The following is a 21,176-nucleotide window of genomic DNA, read 5'->3' on the forward strand; positions in this document are numbered from 1 at the left end:
CACTCATCTTTTCAGATTTTGATTGTTTTCGGATTCGTCGGGTTTTTATAAAATAAGGTATAAGAAAATTTTCAGAAAACTTGAAAATCAATGTTGGAAAACTTATGCTTGCTCAAAAATAGTGTGAAGGGCTTTGTTATAATTGATTTTCATGCGAATTTTAATTGTTTCCTTGAATATTTAAAATTTCGTGCAGCGTAAAAGAAACATTGATTCTAAAAATAAATCTGACCTTTCAAATATTTTTGAACACAACCACTTCTGTGCTTGATATGTTCCGGAGACTCATATTCTCTATGACAAAAAATATCCATGATTACAAAATGTTAAAATCATTTTTTTTTTTTTTACTTCCCTTTCCTCTTAAGCAAAATTTATTCCATAAATCTCTGTATTACACCTCATTTTCTGCGGTAACACGCGTTAAAGTTATTGAAGTTGTTTCCACCTTTTCATGGCTGGTTATCAGGAAATGTTTTAGTACTAGAAAATTACTGTACTTAGTAGTTTTTCCTTTTTTCAGCACTTTCAGGGCTCGGAATTTCATGCGAGACATTTGCTCTAGTTTCAAAGCTTTTAAACTGATAATTTGGTTAAGTTGCTAGTAAAAGCTTTAAATTTTTTTTACTCCACTGTTTGAAATGACTGCCGCTTGGTGCGAAAATGTTATGAAAATATGAGCAAAAAATATCCCAAGAATTTTACAGCGTTTGCGAAGTTAAGGGGGTGTTTTTGAAGAAATATCTAAGAAAGAAGCATAATTTTTATTTCTAATAAAAATCTTTTATAGTTAAAAGTAAAATTTATAAAATTTTGAAAAATGATTCATAAAGTATGATGTTTAAAAGATTCATAAGACATGTAAAGATTCTTTCTCCATGTGCTCTGGTTCATTAAGTGCTTCAGCATAGTATGCTATGACCAAGAAACAAGAATCATAAGAAGATTAAGGGCTGTATTTTCTGGTTATGCTTTTAACCAGCATTGTTTAAAAACTGATAAATTGCACTGCACGTTAACAATAAATCGCGGGCTTGGTTGACTTGCTGATGGAGGTTTCTCTTATAACGAAATACAAATTAGGGTCAGTTTTCTCAGAAAATCCTCAAGGAAGTCAATCTATTCGCATATATTGATCAAGCGAAGTCAGACTTCTGAGTGTTCCAAGGGTGCTTTGCCAACAAGGAAATGCAACACTCAAATTTGATCATTAATTCTTAATTGATGGACTTGATATGCTAGACCAAGTGAGACTAAAATTACCACCTAGATATTCTTTTTTCCTTGATATACAGGATGAGTACAAATGTTGGACCCGATTTTTTTTTTAAAAAAAACCATATTTTTGAATACTGCACATATTAAAGTAAATGATACATGAATTTAAAGAGAAATATACCGTTTTTTGTTTTTAGTTACAAAAGTCCGATGTGTGACCCTCTTGGACACGGCATACGTCCAATCTGTAATACAGTTCGTTCCAAACATTTTGTAGCATTTTGTTTTATCTGTTATCTTTAACATAACCCCACAAAAGAAAATCATTGAGACAAGACATTGTTTATGTACCACCAATGCCGAAAATACTGCCAGAACTTAAAGAACGCATTTGTGCAGCATTCAGAACCATTGACAGAGTGATATTACAAAATATTTGGAATGAACTGGATTACAGATTGGACGTATGCCTTGTAGCAAGAGGGTCACACATCAAACATTTGTAACTAAAAAAAAAAAAGAAAAAACTCATGTACAGCAGTTTCGAAAATATGATTTTTTAAAATCGGATCCATCATTGGTACTCACTCTGTACCTAAAATGCAATTCACAAAAAGAAAAGCATGTTATGTCCAGACTGTTTTATAATTTAAAATTTTAAATAGTTTTTCTTTTTAACTCTGCACAAAATTTAATGCATGCAAAATTAGGTTTTGAGGCATTTAAAATAGAAAATGCTTTATCCATGATTTAATTGCATGTTATTATTAACTTCATGATAATTTATCCGTCCCGAATAAAAGGAAAGATGTGGCGAGCTCTAAAATAGCTTTTAATGCAGTTCCTTATTAAACTTGATTTTTCCTTCTCTTCTTCATTTTCGTCAATAACTTTCTGTTAAGCAATCAGTTATTTAACGACAGAAAATGAAATTAAAAAAATCCGTCTCTTAATGGGTTTTTGTTCTTTTATTTAGAGTTCATTGGGCTTATTGATCTGAATAAAAAATAAGATTAATGCAGTTCTATCGTAAATGAAGTCTCGAGTTTCGATGCGAGCAGTAATTAGCCTTTAGTTTTTCTTCCAAAAAATTGAAAATTTTACAGAATTAATTCTGAAGATTCTCTTTTTCATTTTGATCATTGTCGTTGAATTTTTATTATGAAATCTCTGAATTAATCTTTAAAATCCTTTTGATTTTTAACATGTAATCACTCATGATTCGGGATCAATGAAGATCGTTATTTTTAAATGAAAGAGCGAAGATTACTTTTTCTTTTCTTTTTTTTTTTTTTTTGAATTTAATCCCTTCCTGGACAATTGTATGTCACAGTAATATAGAATTATTTTATTCAATCTATTTGTAATTCTGATACAATTTCTTATAGAATATTGACTTAATTTTTATAACTGTTTTCATTTCTTAGATGTTTCGTATAGATATTTTAAAATTATTTTTGAGCATTAAATATATTTATATTAAAAGTATAGTATATATCCTTCAACTACGTATGCCGTGATTTACACTGGTTGGGGGAAAAATCTGTTTTCTGTTGAAATCCACGATTTCCGCAGAATAGTATATTTATCTTTGTTATAACCTGTATTTACAGAATAATATCATACCGTTTCTTTAACACGTTCTGCTGTCATCTAAATATGGGTGACAGCAGAAGTTCCCATTCAGTGTAGAATTTGATGCCAGTAGAACACGCCTATGTTTAGTTTATATTTTCATGTTTTTTTTCATTATTCACCGTGTGAGTCGCCTGTGTTTCACACCTACTATCTAATTAGACATTCTCTACTTTACTACAATTAAGAGTTAAAAAAAATAAGCATCTTATTAGACAGTGGTCCGAATCACAGACATGATTCATGGCAACGAATATGTTAACTTGGTTGGAGGAAAGATATAGCCGATACATATGCTGTTCGTTTTTTTTTAACTGTTAGCTGTTTTAAATGCATTATAATTTGAAGTTTACTTACACAATACACATTTACATTCACATTAGAATTAATTTATTTAGCGCAAAGGAAAAAATTATTATAATTGTATGAACACGTCATATAATAAATTTTTAGTCCTTGAGATATATTGCAACCATTTAAGGATTAATATGAGTGGTATTAAGGGATGGTTTGATAAAAATCACCTCATTTTTAAACCAGTTAACTGTTTCTGACGAGTATACTCGTCATGGAGAAAGTACAATATTTTGCTTTATGACGAGTTTATTCGTTAGGAGTAATAAGTAGTGACAATTTGCAGTTTGAATTATAATTTTAGTAAAAACTCAATTTTTTTCGTAAATTTTAAGACGTTTAAATATTTTGAGGCCAAGTCGAAATCAAAGGAACAAATAAGATTATTATGCGTTGTACCATGCTTTGCTCAATACAATTCTCTTGCAGCAAATTAAAATAATAAATTAATTTATGTTGCATTTTTTGCATAAACAAAAAGAATGTTTAAGTAAATAAATTAATATGATTATAGAAATAAAAAAAATAAAATTCATTTCATTACAACATAATTTCATATTATACATACTCTGTGTTTGACGAAGATACTCGGCATCGTTAAATATTTGCGACGCAATTTAGATACGCATTTTCCGAAGAGGTCGACGCAGTTAACCGGTTAAAAGCCTTTGGATCTAATTTCAAAAGTTAAATCTATAGCGATTTTAGTAATCAGCAGTTGAATGAGCCCCCTTGAGATTTAGGAATATGTTGCATGTATACTAAATCAAATTAGAATTCTTTTTAAAATGATTCATTTCATTACGCGAGTAATTTGAATCCGTTTGTACTTCTTTTATTGTCGAATTTAAGACGTTGTAATATGCCAGAATCCGAACCAGCGTTTTAGATAAGAACTCATTGTGTTTTCATCTACAACATATATCACTGCCATATAGATCTATCTGTGCTTCATCTGGAATTCTTTTTTCTTAAAGCAGTCATAACTTTTTATTTTATCATCTGTGACAAGTTGAATATCATGACATCTATATATGAATGACTTGAGAGAAGTGGCCTCTCTTGCATCTTTTTCTATGTGACCGCGGCGGAAAAGATTTAAAAAAAAAATGCATTCTCGCAGCTGCGACAGATTGTTAGGAACTGTTTTCAATTCCCATTCAAAATGTCGAATTTTTTCATTGACTTCCTGCACACTTGGCGCAACCCAACTTCCTTTGTCTTGTGCCATAAACTTCCATATCAGCTTATTCTTTGATGAACTTGTGAGAAACTCTTGCAGATGTGGTCTTATAAATATATGACGGCCATTTATTTTTTAAATAGTCTTGGTGTTAATATATAATATAATAATATAAGAGTAATATATAATAATATAAAATAGCGATTCTAATCTAATTTTTCAAAATATTATGATTAAAGTTTTCATTCACGTTGATTCTTTTCGGCCCGGTTATGCCATTTGGCAACTTCGGAATTATCTGCTTTAACCCTTTGCACTCGGAAAAGTAATTAGATGCATTATTGTTCACAAAATATAAAATCTCATTTCATTGTTGAGAGACATAAAATACAAAGTGTAAGTTAATTTTTAAAACCTCACCTACCTTTTCCTTACAACACTGTGTGTGTGTGTGTGTGTGTGTGTGTGTGTGTAATATAATATAATATAATATTAGTTCTAGTAAACTCTTTCGGTCGAGTTTCAATTGGTGACCATGAGTCACCTCGAGTGTAAAGGGTTAAATAATCGACAATATCACCACTTACATTGTAATTGCATTGACATATTTCTAGATGGCAATATGACCTGAATACAAATGACTAACAAATGAATATCTGACTGAAATGAATAATTTCTTTAATCATTAAATATTTTTTTCTACTAGCAAACGCTATCTAGATCTTGGATTTAAAGCCTTTTTAAATTTTTTATGAAAATATTAAAGCTAAATTTTTAGAGATAACAAATAAAAAAGATAATTTCAACTTTTCGAAATCCGCTGCAACTGATAACCAGTGGTAGAGGTCTTCCCGAAACTCTCTTGCATACTCTAATAAACGCCTTATCCCCCTTCCTCCGCATAAAATTGTGGACTTAGAGTAAGACGGCAAATACCCTGCAAGGCATTAGTGAACGATCATTGCAAAATATAGATCTTTGGCATGATTCCAGTATTTTTACTGATTCTGTCGCGATAATATATATTTTGGAATGTCTTTTTGCCAGACCATTGACACCAAAATTTAACAAGAAACAACAGTCACAAGATTACATACCGAATTTTATTGATTTATATGTGTGCCTATGAGTATGGATCGATAGACATCGAACATCCATAGTCATGTATCGAAAGTATGTATCGATATACAGGCAACAATTTGATTGATTTGATTCAAAATTTGATAAATATCTATAGTTTAGATGCTTAACCTGTGTACCAAATTTTATTTGTCTAGACCTATGTTTTGTACTTACCGAGCTCACTTCTGGTCAAATAGCCAGTCAGACTTTCTCTGAACGAATTTCGTTCAAAATTTGATAGAATTCTGAAAATTTGATTATATTTCCATATACAAAATTTAAGCAGTCTAGCCTAAAACATTTTTCAGTTATCGTGTACAGAGACAGACAGACATAATACCAAAAATGTGTTCTTCAGGCTCAGGGAGGACTGAAACGTGGGAATTCATCAAAATCTCGAGTTCGAATTTTTTGATTTCAATACTTCCTCTATGCTTCGTATACGAGAAGGTAAAAATTGTATAGTTTTAAACAAAGATATATAGCTTCAGTGCTTTTGAAAGATCTTGTGAAGGTAAAACAATAAATTGAATAATTTTCGGTCTAAATTATTCTTTGAGTTACGTTAAGAAGAAAGGACTTTTTGAAAAGAAATTGCGTCAAACATGGACGTGAATTCGAATACAATAGAGCGTTTGATGTAATATGTTTTAAGTTCTTTTGTAAATAGTTTCAGATTTGACTCGGTGAAAATGTAACCCTTTACGTTTGATCCTTTTCAAAACTTTATGCTTGAGGTAGCAGGTCAATTACACTTTTAAATTAAATTTTTAATACAAAAAATTTGTTCCACTCATAGCCGTAATGTCATTTTTGTAGCTGATTGCAGTGAAGTCAAAGTACAAATATATAAAGTAAAAATTTTTGTACTATAATTTTTCTACAAATTTTTAAATGTATAAAGTACAAATTTTTTGATAAATTGTTTATAAAACTATTTTATATTATGTTATTTTTGAATACAGATGTTAAAAATTACTATACTTTTAAATTCTTTTGTTCTCTTAAAACAGTTTAAAATGCAAATAAATTTTTAATTCATATTTTAGTTACAATTCTCTATGAATATGAAATTATTTTTCCACTTGATTTGTATTGATCTGGAAAGTTTTTTCCTGTAATCAATCCAATGATTTCAATTCTGGAATTAATATTTCTTTCTCGCTGGATTAAATAAAAAATAATCGATGGAAGTTTGTAAAATTTCGGTGAAATTTTTAAATAACTAGCGTCATTTTTACCTTTGTCTGTTTTTTTGTTGTTACTCTTATATTCTTGTATACTTTTCGTCTATTTATTTGTATGTGAACACAATTATTCAGTAGTGGAACGAGCGTCACAAATGAAATGTGGAATGAGGGATTCACATCAACTAGTAGATAAGTATCAAATTTTTAATGCACTTGTTTAAAAGGCAGAGATTCAAAGCATATGCTCAGTTTTCATCAAGTAGTGAATCTCACACCTCTGATTCGAAAAATTTATGTAATCATGTAACTGCTTCTTTGTTATAGCTTAACTGTAGTAGAGAAGCCATCTTATTTAAGAAGTAGGAGCGAGTCACAAATGATTCACATGACAACCAATATTTTAAAGAAAAATATGCACTATTGTTTAAATATATATGAAAATCAAGAAGCGAACGTGACCAATAAGTTTTTTTGAAACAAGCATAGTATAAAAATCAGAAATATTTGGCGTGAAATTCCTTCTTAATTTTAAATATTGAGAAGCAAAATTCTTGCTTTTTTACATAATTTTGAAATTTTACAAAGATTGTTATGCAGTTAGTCAAGACGTGTGCATCATATATTGTAAGTTTGTTCGGAAATATGCAGTATTTGTGTTTGCGTAATATTACAGGCCCATTTTTCTAATTAATTTCGGGGCATCTTTCATGCTGGAAGTAGAAAACCCAAAGGAATCGGATCGAAACCGTTAACGTCATTTCTTCCTTTCTAAGTTTTTAATACCATCTGCGTTCTTCCTCTTTCGATGACAAACTAAGGCTTCCTGAGTGAGTTCTTAGCATTGTCGGTTTTCAATCAGCAGTCTTACATTGTTACTTGAGTGCTATTGTCACTTAAAATGCCTAAGAATTGCGGATCTCGACGATGAAGTGGGTATTTCAACCCCAATCCTCTCTTGACGTTCCTTAAATTTTTCTGAAAGTTGCTGCTCTCAAAATTGGAGGATGAAAAAAAGTCGAAATTGCTCTGACTGATGGAGTGGCAAGCCCATTGTAAACTAAAATCAATTATCTTCGGGCTAGGCGTCAGTCATATTAAGGCCGCCGGAGCTTTCCTTTTTTTTAAGCTCGCCTTTTTTGCTCGGAAGTCGCTTACTTTTTAGTTTTATCGTTTTAAGTGGTCGACGAAAATGATGTTTGCTTTATAAGATGATTTTATTTCGTAGAACTAGCTGACGAATTGGTTGATCGGCCAAGCAGTAGAATAATTAATTACATCACTGTCAAGAAAAGGTCTCCTGGCTCTCGTTTTTCTTGACGGTGATCAAACGCTTCTAGATAAGAAAATAGAATGATAGATCACATCCTATGTGTTGTGTGCACTTCAATCTACCGTCTCTAAATGCTCTTCAGAATCATTTAACCTCTTCACCTGTATCTTATTCTTTATCATTGCTGCTTTTAGTCGTTCACTGTGACCCTAAGTCGAAAAATATCTCCATAAGCTCGCTTTTAATTTTCCTTATAGTTGTTAGTTTTCGGTATAAATATTTAAGAATATATTCTAAATAACTGATGAAATTTGCCGAAGTTTTTATTGCACTGAACTTATTTTACTTAGAAAAGTGTTTCAATTTTTTTAACAAGAATTCTCACAGAAATAGCTGGTCAAGCGTTGGCACAAATACATGTCAGTAAGCTATTCCTATGATTTAACAGTTTTACCTATTTCTTTTTTAGTTTAATTTTGATAGAAGTATTCTTTTGTTGCAGGAAAAAAAAATATTTCTCTGACTAATCCCAAATATTTGTAATTAAATAACATGATAAATATACCCTCGTCCCTCCGATAAGGGAAGAAGTTTTAACACCGCTGGTTCATTCAATATTATTACAACTTTTATTAATCTAATTTTCTTTTATAAACCTTTATTAACATCTTTCTTTCCAAAATTTTTTATCTTGCTTCTTTATAATAGAAAAATGCATATATTTAAAATGCACTATATAGATATATCTACTAAGGAAAACAATTAAAATATCCAACTGTAAAAACAGTCATGACGTGCATGCATTACACGTCAATGAATAATCTAGCTTCATGACGTACACTCGTTACGTTATGCAGGTGGAAATGATGAGCGAATATAAATAAACTTCATTCTTTATTTTGAAATTGTAAAATTCTAAAGTTAGTTCTGTTACGGTTTTATTTTATTCATTGATATTTCTTAACATGCATATATTTCCTTATTATTTTAAAGATTGATTATCCTTTGGAATTCTTAATTGTTTTCTGGTGTAAATTAAACAAAAACATGCATATATTAGTATTGGGTGTTTGTTTTAAGTGAAAAAATAACTTTTCAACACCTCGCCAACAACTCAACTTTTCTGCAAGTTTACACAGACATTACAATGTAGAGCAAAGTTGATGTGCCGTGTCAGAACAAAATATTCTATCTTAATTTTGCAAAAAAAAAAAAAAAAAAAAAAAAAAGCTTATTTATTTAAAGCATTTTATTTTAAACATTTTAATTTATTTTTATCTTATTTAAAGCAAAAAAAAAAATGCTTTAAATTCTTTCATCTCTATAAAAGACTGGTTCAGATTTCTAAATGATGTTTTGTTTTCAAAAATATTATTTCTGTGTCTTTTTTTTTTTTTTCATTTTTTTAAATATAAAAAAATATTACTTGCATAAAGCTAAATAAAGTTAAAATAGATTAATAAATCGAATTAAGTCAAATTTTTTAAAAATTAGCTTTGATAACTGTTGTTTCAATCAAGAGCAGATTTAAATACCTGTAAATAATGTTTTTTTTTAATTAATGGTGGCCATATACTTAAATTTTCATTTAAATTTCAATATTAGTTCAACAACTACCACAATACATAATAATGAAAACAGTAATCGTTTCTAGATAAATGAAATGATATACATTGTTGTTTCAATCTGTTATGTTTTCAAAATATTTGTATCTCTTGCTAAAAATTACCCGCTTCGTGTTTTATAGAAATAAGTTTGATTTAATATCGATTACTGCTCTTTCAGCAACTTTGTTGTTAAAAAAAATAACGAAATCGTTTGCCAGTTTCCAAAAATTGTTCTTTATTCCTGCATTTCTTGAATGCCTTCTTTCTCTTATCCCTTTACCTAATTGTGTTTATGGGAATATAATGTGTAAAAAAATATAAAAAAATCCGTTGTTAATCTCTTTCTATTAGTATGGCGGCCTATTATATTTTGCATCTATAAAAATAACAGTAAGTATTGAAGAAAGAAAAAAAGCGCGAAATTCACGCTGCTATCTACACAAACTGTTTATCAAAACTAGGTTTATAGGAATAATATTGGATAGCTGAATTGTTAATACGGATATTTCCCACCGATGTGAACTGTGGAATATTAATTTCTATGTGGGTAAACTATAATTTAATTCTGTTATTGTTAAATGGGAACTTCGGGAGGGAAAAAAAAAAATGCAAGAACAAGTTATACAAGTCCTTACGCCAACACCGTTGTTTGGACAGTATCGACGTTTTACCACCAACTTCACCAGAAACCCACAATAAAAACTGTAATGACTTTTTTTATTATTATTTGTAACATTTCTGGCTTCCTGTAAAATGCATTAATTTAGGTATTTCTTCTTTTTACAGCTGGTGTTCGCTTCCTGTTGTTCTTCACAATTTTCGTCGCGGTCTGGAGATTTTATTTTCTCCTGACCTTTTCAGAAACAAGAAAAGTAGGTAGCATTTTGTTCTGTTTCAAACTCCTGTCCTTTGTTCATCCCATTTAAATTATGTAAAGATCTTCTAGATTAACCGATGTTAGTCTCGTCTGCAGTTGAGCATTTGTCGGGAATTGTGTAAGCAGCTGCAGAAAACCAGCTGCGTTTGATTGTGATGAAACATTTTAGAAAACTATGTTCGCGACACGATTTTGCACTTCTCAGGGTAGCGAGTGATATTATCTGTCTAGATGTGAATTATTCAAAGATGGAGAGTTTTAACTCTCTAAAATCTAAAAAATCTCTGAAATCATTTACGAATTCTTACATCTTAATCTTATCATCAGACAGGAAACGGATGGCAATTTACATAATGTGACATAATATATAAACTAAACATAGCAGAAATGTAGAATGTCTTGTCTGACGAAAAATATTAAAAATCTAGAAATTTCTAAAAAAAATTTTAATTTTCAATATATTATGCATGGTATCATTAAGATAAGAATTATTTTAATATTCCAAACAAATATAATGCCTATCTCTATAATATAAGAAGATAGCAGCAGCCCTTGGATTTAGAAAATGCATAACATGATTTTAAAATTTAATTCCGCTGTTTCGTATATTTAAATATGAGTATAAATCTAAGAGGTATTAGCCGACATTTTTTCCTTCAGGTGTGTATAAAACATAAAGTGAAATGATTGAAAGAATGATACGGATGTTGATTATCTTTTCAACAACAATTGTTTTATGTTTGGAAACGGGTTTGTTGATGACCGTTTTTGCTGTTGCACTTCGAATTTTACAGTGGATAGGTACAGATATACATAAACCTGTTTTTGTGTATATATTTTATCTTTTTGTGTATGCACGTTTTTTTGTTATCTTGAGTCATTTTAGCACTTTTCCCTTGTTCTAAAAATAAATAAATAAAACCTTTCGATTGCAATGAATTCTTTTATTATTGCATTTATCGAAACGTAATGTAATATTTTGGCTAGAGTAGAGAAAATATATTATTATATAATATACAGAACTATTCGTAAATAAACATAAAGGCCTTTTAGCCGCAGAAAATGTCAACAAGAATTTATTCGCCTTAATTTATCCGTGCTGATGATCATAATTTGTTGTTGTTAATTTGATTAACTAATAATTTTCCAAAAAATTTTATAACTTGTATTGCGTTTGAAGGATATTTGAATAGCTCAATGATAATGAGAACATATAATGTTAATTCGGTGATATCGGTAAATATCTGTGAAATTACTCGAAACTTTACATCCATTATTCCAAAACGGGAAGAAGATTGATAAGATTACATTTTGATCCAGTTTGAATTGTTCACGTTGGTATCATTTTGTAATTTCCAAATGAGTGCTTTTTTAAGCATTTAGATGCTGTCCTTTACAAATAAATTCATATAAGTAAAAATTTAACACGTTTAAATGTTGCCTGAAATTAAAGCCTGAAGAGTAGGATAAACAATGTTCCAAGAAGGGTAAACTTTCCTTTGTCTAATATCGCCCCACCTTCAATAAATTGTAACATATTAAATATTTTTAAAGATGTCCATGTTAGATAATTTATCAGTAAATATCAGTACCAAACATTTTTCGTTTATAGAGCTTTTTTAGTCTTCTTCTATCCAACTAGTGCAAATCTTTATGCTCTCAGAAAGGATTAAATCTCTTTTTCTAGGCTTGGAACAATGTTTTTTTTAATGGGCTGATATTTAGGTACAAAAAATAGTACTTCAATTCCGAGACTACCTTGCAGAGAGTAAGTAAATATTAGATTTGTTTACTGAGCTTGAAAAATCCTTGATAAATACGATTAAGGGAGAAAATTTAATATGGTTTCCTAAAATTCAGGGCTTGCATGTGTTTTGTTTATATCAAAGCTTCTTAAATGTTTTCTTTCTGTGTCTCGAAAAAATCCATTATCGTGTCTACTTTGTGGAGAGTTTTCTTTCCAGCTCCAAGAGTACAAATTTGCGGAACAATAAAAGGCAATTTACGATGAACAAAATGGTCAAATACATTTATCTGAAAAGAACAGGATGGAATATTAAATTACGAATGATGCCGTCGTGAATGTTGCTTCATAACATTGAACAATTTGGCATACGCACAGTACCAGTGTATGTGGCCCTATTTGGGGTCGGAATTCCCAGTTATAAAACTCCTATTCTTACTTATTTCTGCTGATTTGGAGAATAAAAATTTTACTTTTTATAAAATTTTCAAAGATATTTTAAGTTTAAAGCTCGACAAATGGGTAAACTCCTATAAATAATTCAATAATTGTATTCATTTCAAGAAATTGATTGGCCAATACAGCAATACAGATTATTTTTTTTAAAAAATTCTTATATTATCGAATAATGGAATTAATAAAAAATGTATGGACATATTTAATTTATACTTAATACTATTTACTTCGACAGTGTTTTCTGTTACATGCATTTGCCAACTAATTTTATTTTTTTGCTCGTTTTGTTTCTAATCAGTTCATAAATTTTTACTACAAATTTAAAAGTAATTATAATATAAAAATATATTTGTACTTGAATTATATCTTCAAAATTCAATATTATGCACAATATATATCTAGTGATCTTTTCATCCTCTTGTAGTCATTTCACTTCACTCAAGTAATTCCATCGAATCAATTTCGAAATAATATCGTTTTGAACAAAACTTTTCTCTATTCAAAACTTTGAGCATTTGTTACACCAATAAAAAGTCAACTTTATGAGAAATTTTTATCTGTTCTGTATCCATACAAAAATCTTCTCAAGTATGTTATTGTTTTGAAACAAATTTCTTCGAAAATCCCTTCTTTTCATGTTTTGCTTAATTGATAAATTTCATTGTTTCATTTTTAAATGAAACTTTTGTAAACGAGTCAGGTGAAGGGAAAAGATTACAAATAAATTTAATGAAATGAGCTTTGAAAGCAAACTTTTATTAATATACTGAAGAGTAGATTTTTTTTTAATTTTGTCCTCATTAATTATAATTCATTGATATAATTATGAATCTTGTAATAATTTTTCCCCAAATTTACTTCCAGATGGTGACTCTAGTAATTTAATTAGATGAATCGATTAACTGATAACTAAGCTTTGGCAATAAGCTTTAAAATGGAGTATTTTCATCAAATGGAGTCTGTAAAAAAGCAGTTATATAATTCCGCTGTTACAGGCATGAAGTAAATCAAGATAAGATAAAAAGAAATGCGTGAAATCTAGTTGCAATTCTAACGAAACATCGCTGATCGCTTTTACTTTTATTACTATGAAAACATAAGTGAAATGTGAAGAGATTTTAAGGTTTTATGTAAGAGTATTAAACGTAAAATTGCTATAATACGATTATTGCAAAACCACATGTTTATTATTGATTTGAAACTATTTCGAGATGAGTTTCTGTAACGTAATTATTTTCCTTAATTAATGTAAGTAACGTATTTATGAATTGTTTGTCGAATTTTGTCTCTTTGGTTGTCATAGAATCCACATTCTAAAAATAATTGTACTATTTTTTTAAAAAAAATTCAGTTTTTTACACACTTGAAACAAATTGGATTAATGTTCAAAATGTCATTTTCTAAGCTTTATGATTCGATAAGCTCATTAGTTCTCTCTTTCAAAATTGTGAAACATACCAAATTTTTAAAAAAAGTCTTGTTCTTTATTCCAAAAAGTAATGCTTTCCTTATCGCACTTAATGGCATCAATTTGATGAAACGTCATTTTTCTAATCTTCCCTCTTTTTCGAAGCGAATAGTTATAACGACTGAACCCATCGTTGGATGACTTAATTGATCCCTACCTGCAATCCAGGCAAATTTAGCTCATCAAAATTTTACGCTGACGGCTTCTTTCCTTGAAGTAACCATAGCAACTATTTTTCGTTGCCGAGCTTTTAAAATTAATTGACGGAATTATAGTAATTTGCCATTTAGCATCTCGTGTATACCTTAGAATAAAACAAGAGAAGATCATTTAACATTCCTGCTCGAAACAGTTTTTACATAATTTTTAGCCTAGGGATTTTTAAATTTCCGTTTAAGGGATTTTTTTTTTTAAGTTGTCGATTCGTAAAACCATATTAAGTGACGATAAATCTAAGAAATTTTGATTCCGTTTATGATTTAAAAGCTTGATGTTGGTTTTACAAGTTTGTGCAGAATTCATACAATTTTTATAAATGCAGAAAAATGTGGTATGAGGAAATGTAATTTTTTTCTGTAGTACCTCTTAAAAAAAGTCTTTTTTTTTTTTTTTAAGTTTGCGATACATTAAAGTTTCATATTTATGTTTGTTATTTTAAAGATTTGACACAGCAATATTATAGATTCTGTTGTTTAAGGTCAACAGAAGGTTGAAGTCGCCAAAAATAAATAAAGTCATGGGTGGTTGAGAAATTAAGATATTGGTTGGGAGAAAAAGTGACCGAACTGCACGAAATGGAGAAAGTATTAATGACTCAAGATATTGTTGAACAGACGGTTTCATTGTCGGTCCCTACTGAGTATGCTGTTGCTACCCATTTTGTTTTCTTTGTCGGTTTTTGTGTTGGCCTACTTTTTAAACCAGAATTACCTTTTCCTTGTCCTTTTTACTTTTACTAGTGTCATTTCGGTACTGACCCGTCTTTGCCAGAGTGAATTGGAGGCAGCAGTTCGCATTTTTTCCCTTCTTGTTTTGGGTTTTACGGTTGAGTATGTTGTTGATGTTGATCAATTGGCAAGAATGATTTGTAGAGCCTGAATTTGAATCTTTCATTTTAAATGGTACGAGAAGATTTTATTTTGTTTCGCTTCCCTGTTTCATCAGGCAGTAAGGCTCTTAAAGAGTCTTTTCCATGCGTGAAATCAGTGTTTGGGCGAAAACTACTACTTACTACCGTTTTAGAGTGATCGATGGCGATTTAATACGGATAAAAATCTCAGATTAATTTTCACTGGTTGAAAATTTCTCTGTAAGAATTGCCGACCTAAGCAAAAGTGTAGAGACAATTCTTTTTAATGTATCAATTTCTTCCTTTTATACATTCTTCTGCTCATCTTATCTTTTGCTTTTTTCCCCCTTACATTTGCAATTCCTTTTATTAACGTTGACTAAGGCGTTTCTGGCACAGTGTTGATCTCGCCCATGATTCATCTCGGTTTGCCTTTTGAACTTATGTTTCTAAGAAATTATCTAAAAAGAAATAAGGATGTGCCAGAGAACACTTTTTAAATCCGCCTTGCGTTATCTTCTGGTGAAATATTTTTCACCATGCGCTTAATTTAAATTGACTGAATTACTTCTGTTATCCTTCTGAATCTTGATAAAAATTACAATCTGCGATTCGCATTGTTATGCTTATTATAATACTGGACCTCGTATTCCCCACCCTCTTCTTGATCCCTTTTATGTGTTTATGAGGGGAGAGATGTATTTCATAATACTAATTCCTTCAAGAAAATTGTTTCGCGCTTTTAAAGTTAAATAAAATGAAATATTTCAAAAGGTAATATATAAGTTTTGACTATATTTGCTTCAAAGTTATTAAGTCTGAAAGAAAAGGGTATTTCAATAAAGTTTTCGACCCTGAAATCTTCTCTCCTTACGATCCGCAATTTAAGAAATTATGTTATAAAGTATTTAAAATAGACATAAGTTGAAAGGGTAACATGCTTCCAGTTCCCTTATAGATAAAATTAATATTTACAAAATAAATTTCAAATGCCTTAATGGAATCCTTTATAACCCTGTTAACTATCCTACTACCCAATATAACTACTCATTACGTATTTTTTAGAAATTGCAAAAATGAATGCAATTTCAATATTATTAAATCAGTTCTTATTTTTCCTTCAGAATCTTCTTTTAAAAGCCTGACATTATCAAAAATTTCATGCAAACCAACGTTACTTATTTTCTTCTTAAGCTTTTGTAATTTTTTAACACTTTTTTAAGCTATTATAATATTTAGCTCTTTCTCCTTTCTGCAATTGAATTCTTCCACTTCCTAAGAAGTGTTAAATCGAGAAATTACATCGAAAATTGTTTTAAGGATTGGAGGTGGTTGTTTTGTATTAATTCTTCGTAACTAATTATTCAAAAACATTGGTTTTCAAAGTTGATTTCTCTATAACATGTTTATTGATTCTTTTTGAAGTTACATTTTTTTATATTCAAATTGTGGTTTCGAGTTTAGAATTCTGGTAATTTGTTAATAAAACTGACAAAAATAAATCGTTCTCTTAATATTTTTATTACATTTACAATATTGTTTAAGTAAATTTAAGAGCTTCATTTTAAAGACGACCATTGTAATTTTCTAAACGCAGAGTGAAAATTTCATATGAAAAACATTTTGTAAGTACCGCTAATGTATTTTAAATAAATTTTTGAAATATTAATAAAATTCCAAATAAATGCAAAATTCCTCCAGTTTTATTTTAATGTATATATATCATCCGAAATCTTTAATCAGTATTTTCTTCTAAACATTCAGTATCTATTTTCCTTGCAGCAAAACATAAATTAAACCCTAAAATTAAGTTGCATTTATCCACTACTTTTTCTCCTAAATGGAATGGGCTTCCTTTCTGTTATTTATTTCAATTATTTTCTGAATTTTTACTTTTTTAAAACTAGATTAAAAAAAGATCTTCAAGAAATGAGTCATAAAAAATGTTTGAATAATTTGCCGAATTTTTCATTTTTCGAAACATATTTGATGAGAAGAAATTCGTTTTAATAGAAAATGATTTTTAAAGTATGATTAATATGTGCGTTATTAAGTTATATACAAAATCAGCTATTCATTTCAAGAAACTTTTCGTTCTAAATTTAGAACTGCAGAGATTTCGTGATGAAATCGATCAATGATCGAATGAATTCCCGACGAAAGACATCAAATGTCTTTATTAAACGATGCTGTCGCCATCTGTTGATCTAAAGCAATACTTCTTTTCTTTTAAACTTTCTAAGACAAGAACTTAAATATGTTTTCGTTTAAAATAAAATTTAAAAAAAAAACGTTCCGTAAAGTAATATTTTATTTCCCCTGTATTATTTATGTAATTATTATTATCAAATTCTTACTATGTGTTTGTATAAGGATAGGAATCGCTGGAACTTTAAATCATTTTTTTTTCAGATTACTCAAAAATCAATATGTGCGTGAAGAAATCGCAAAGAATCCAATTTTAGTAATAATCATTCTAAATTCTTATATAGTATTTTATCAATAAAATGAAATCGAAAGCCTCTAACAAACCATAAAGTACGCATTTTGAGGTTTTAATAAAAGTTGATTTCAATTTTCTGAAATATTCAACGATATTCAATGAACGTTATTCCAACGTAAAGATTAGCTATGAAATTCCAGATAATGACTCATTTGATAGTCTCTCATATTATGGAAAGTCAATATTCGTGGTAAAAATTCTGTTTCGAGACTATTTATCAAATTTATAGATTTTGTTTTATAACAAGCAAATAAGGAATTTTCCTGTCATGCACAGTATTTATCTTTTGATGATGATAGCAATATAATTTTTTGTATACAATCAACAAAGAAAATCTGAATTATTTATAATTTTAATACCGCAAATTTGCGAAATAATGGCTTGCGTAAATTTGTTTGCGATTTCTGTTGGAAATGCGGATAACACAGGTGCTTTATATATCTCAAAGAATATTAAATTAGTTGCTTTATTTCTTATCAGCTAAAAAAAAATGCGTTTGTTAAAAATATTAGTGAGAATCAAATAAAGCTACTCGTACATGCATATTAATTTATTATATATTTGAACAGCATATATATATAATAAAAATTTTAATTTAATGATTTTCTTTCCTTTAACTTACAGCCAACATTCTATTATTCCGTTTAAGCAATTTACGAGAAAAGTATGTACTACTGACTGATGGCCATTGGTGTAAATATTTATTTTTGCAATTATTTTCATGGTGGTTCTAAATGTAGGCTTATCGCAAATTTCTTGAACTCTTTGCAGAAAAAAAAGTAAATGATCGTTTAATCCTTCAATGAAAATGCTTACCTAACTAAAATGCAGATTGTTTTACGTCGCATTCTTTTTGCAAATTGTTCGCAGTATGTATTTTTCGCAGTTGAAAGTTATAATTATCAAATGATGAATGATCATAGCAAGCCGAAAAGCGTCTAATAATTATAACTTTTCAACTTTTGTGTTATTTCTCTGGCCTTTTTGAAATTTCTTTTGGTATCCATATATTTTCCTAAATTCTAAAAAAATCTCTTTTCCAATCCACAATATTTAATCAGCGGATGAAATGAGGTTTTTTGTAATGACATATATCGCTTAGCAACTTATTTTTCGCCTCAAAAATATTTTTCTTCATAAAATCTGTTATTAATACGGCGATTTTATTTTTATAATGGCCTCTATAAAGCCTGTTATTAAAACAACAGATTGTTTGAAAGATTTCTGTCTGTGAAAAACTTCAGCATATAAGGTTCAACATTACATAAATTAAACTCACAGTGGCTTGACACAAGGAAAATGTGGCTTGAGTTCTTATTTCTCCTTTCGCATAAAATATTGTTACACTAATGTAGTTTAAATATTTTGTTACCTTCACAACTCAAATTCTTGATCATTTCTGATAATGGCATAATAAACTGCTGACATGACATAGTAAAATTTCCGCTTTTTATTCATGTTGTAGCTGATTGGTTCAAGTGAATTATAATCACCACAAAATGAATATTTTTTGTAAATCTCTTATCCAGTTAAGAGGATCATGCCTATATTAAATTAAACTGATATTGTAAAGACACATTATTGATCTTGTATATTTGATTTTATTAAGTGAATTAAAAATAATTTCTTTATGAAAACGGCAAGTTTCTGTTTAACAGTGTATTATATAGTCAGAATTATGTTATATTACTCATAGACTTTATTTATCTTAATAGGTGGGGCTCATTTTTCGTGCTTGGATGGCAAATATTTAAAAATGTTGCTTTTCCCTTTAGTATTCATTTAATAATATTGTTTGCTTACTAATCACTTCTGGACTATATCTATTAAAAGCTATATACATTACAAATAACTTCACATTTTATGGAAATGGTATCACAGGTTTCGCATTTTAAGGTAAAGACAAATTACACACTAGTGATGTGTTAATGCATTCAAATAAATATTTATTTCTGTAATCTTTTCTAGAAACTTAAATATTTTCTGAAAATGGAATATATACAAGAAAATTTTTTTGACTCAATCTAATTAAAAGTATTGATGATGTTTCTATATTATAATTTCTTACGGGTCTATATTATTCAGCAAGCGAAGGAAGTTAGGTTTAATTACCTAATTTTTAGAAACATGTATTTCGCAGACCTTTGTACCTTTATAAATTCTGTATTGTATATGAAATCTCCTTTTGGACGAATAATATTAATTTAATAGTTATTTGCTTTTAGATCTGACCTGATCTTTTTTTAACTTTTGCGTTGCATTATTGTGATGCTAACAAAAAAATTTCGGAAATTTGAAGCCAATATGTTCCGGCGTATGATTAGCAAAGTAATGAACTGACTGTCGCGAAAAATTCGCTTTCTTTCATAATTCTTTATCAGAGTTTAAATGGCTAAATTTTAAGATGAGTATTGTCAGTTTCTGTTCAGTGTGCATTGTGTTTCTAATAAAGCAAAATTCCCAATTTCAAGTTATTTGTTTTTGGAAAATGGATATATTCTTGTTCTCTTGCAAGATTACAAACTTTTGTTACAACTTTTCAAGTTATACAAGGCATGCATTAAATCCCTCACGGCATTGCAGTTAATCCTATAGGAAGGGAGAATAATTTGAGATCTTACGTAGAGCTTGAAAATTACTTTTTTATTAAGTTTCTCCCCTTTTGAATTTTATCCCGGCATTCTTTTGTGACTTATTAGGACTTGCAGGGGGATTTTAAGCTTGTGTTCTGCTCATCCATCCCAAAAGTCCTTGAGTGGTATAACCTCGGGACTAGAGGGGCGGACCTCTCAACAGATGTGTGAATGGGGGAGATCGACCCTCTTTTGGGGATTAAAACCCACCCCCTCTACGAAGGATGTGGGAGCAGATCAGGATGAGTCATCCAGCGTGGATCTGACAATAGTAGGCAGACGCCGTGTCGCCTTTGACCTATTGAATTTTTAACGAAATGTGCCGTTTCTGAGAATACTTGGTGCAAGCCAGACAAAGCCGTTAAGCTCTTAGCCACATTAGCTCGCATTACATGAATCTCTAATCTGTGCAATTTTTTGCACTATTGCTTCCGTAGAATGCAAGGATTTCCAGTCGTATTATTTTGATTTTTACCTCATTTTCCCTCCGTTAAGTTCTAGAGTTTCCACCGATTTCGTATTTATGCCGAAACCAAATGGTCGTCTGTGTGTTTGCTGCAGCAAAGCCCAGTTGTCAGAACTTTGTTTTTGCGTCATTGATATTCAAACAGTTAATAAATCAACCTAAATGGTCGTTAAGAATTGATTTTTATTAATCCTTTAAAAAAATGGGTACTAACCCACAAAAAGATCATGTTGCTAAAGTTTCCTTAACAAATCAGAGAGAGTGGTGTTTTTGATACATTGTCATATATTCTACAATAAAGATCTACATCCGCATAAAATTGCGGAATTCAGCAAAACCGTGAATGCCATACCTCGCATTGCATTGACGAACAGTTGTTAC

At 29.7% G+C, this 21,176-nt stretch overlaps 1 protein-coding gene across 3 annotated transcripts in view; it reads left to right on the forward strand.

The window, feature by feature from the left end:
- The window catches only part of LOC129960209 (uncharacterized), a 213,753-nt gene that overhangs the window by 96,535 nt on the left and 96,042 nt on the right, over window positions 1–21,176 (forward strand). For all 3 annotated transcript variants that reach the window (XM_056073442.1, XM_056073443.1, XM_056073441.1), the window contains one exon: window positions 10,366–10,451. The gene's annotated coding sequence lies outside the window, so the exon portion shown is untranslated. The remainder of the gene's footprint in view (window positions 1–10,365; window positions 10,452–21,176) is intronic.

Source organism: Argiope bruennichi, chromosome X2 (assembly GCF_947563725.1).
Source record: "Argiope bruennichi chromosome X2, qqArgBrue1.1, whole genome shotgun sequence".
NCBI classification, from domain to species: domain Eukaryota; kingdom Metazoa; phylum Arthropoda; class Arachnida; order Araneae; family Araneidae; genus Argiope; species Argiope bruennichi.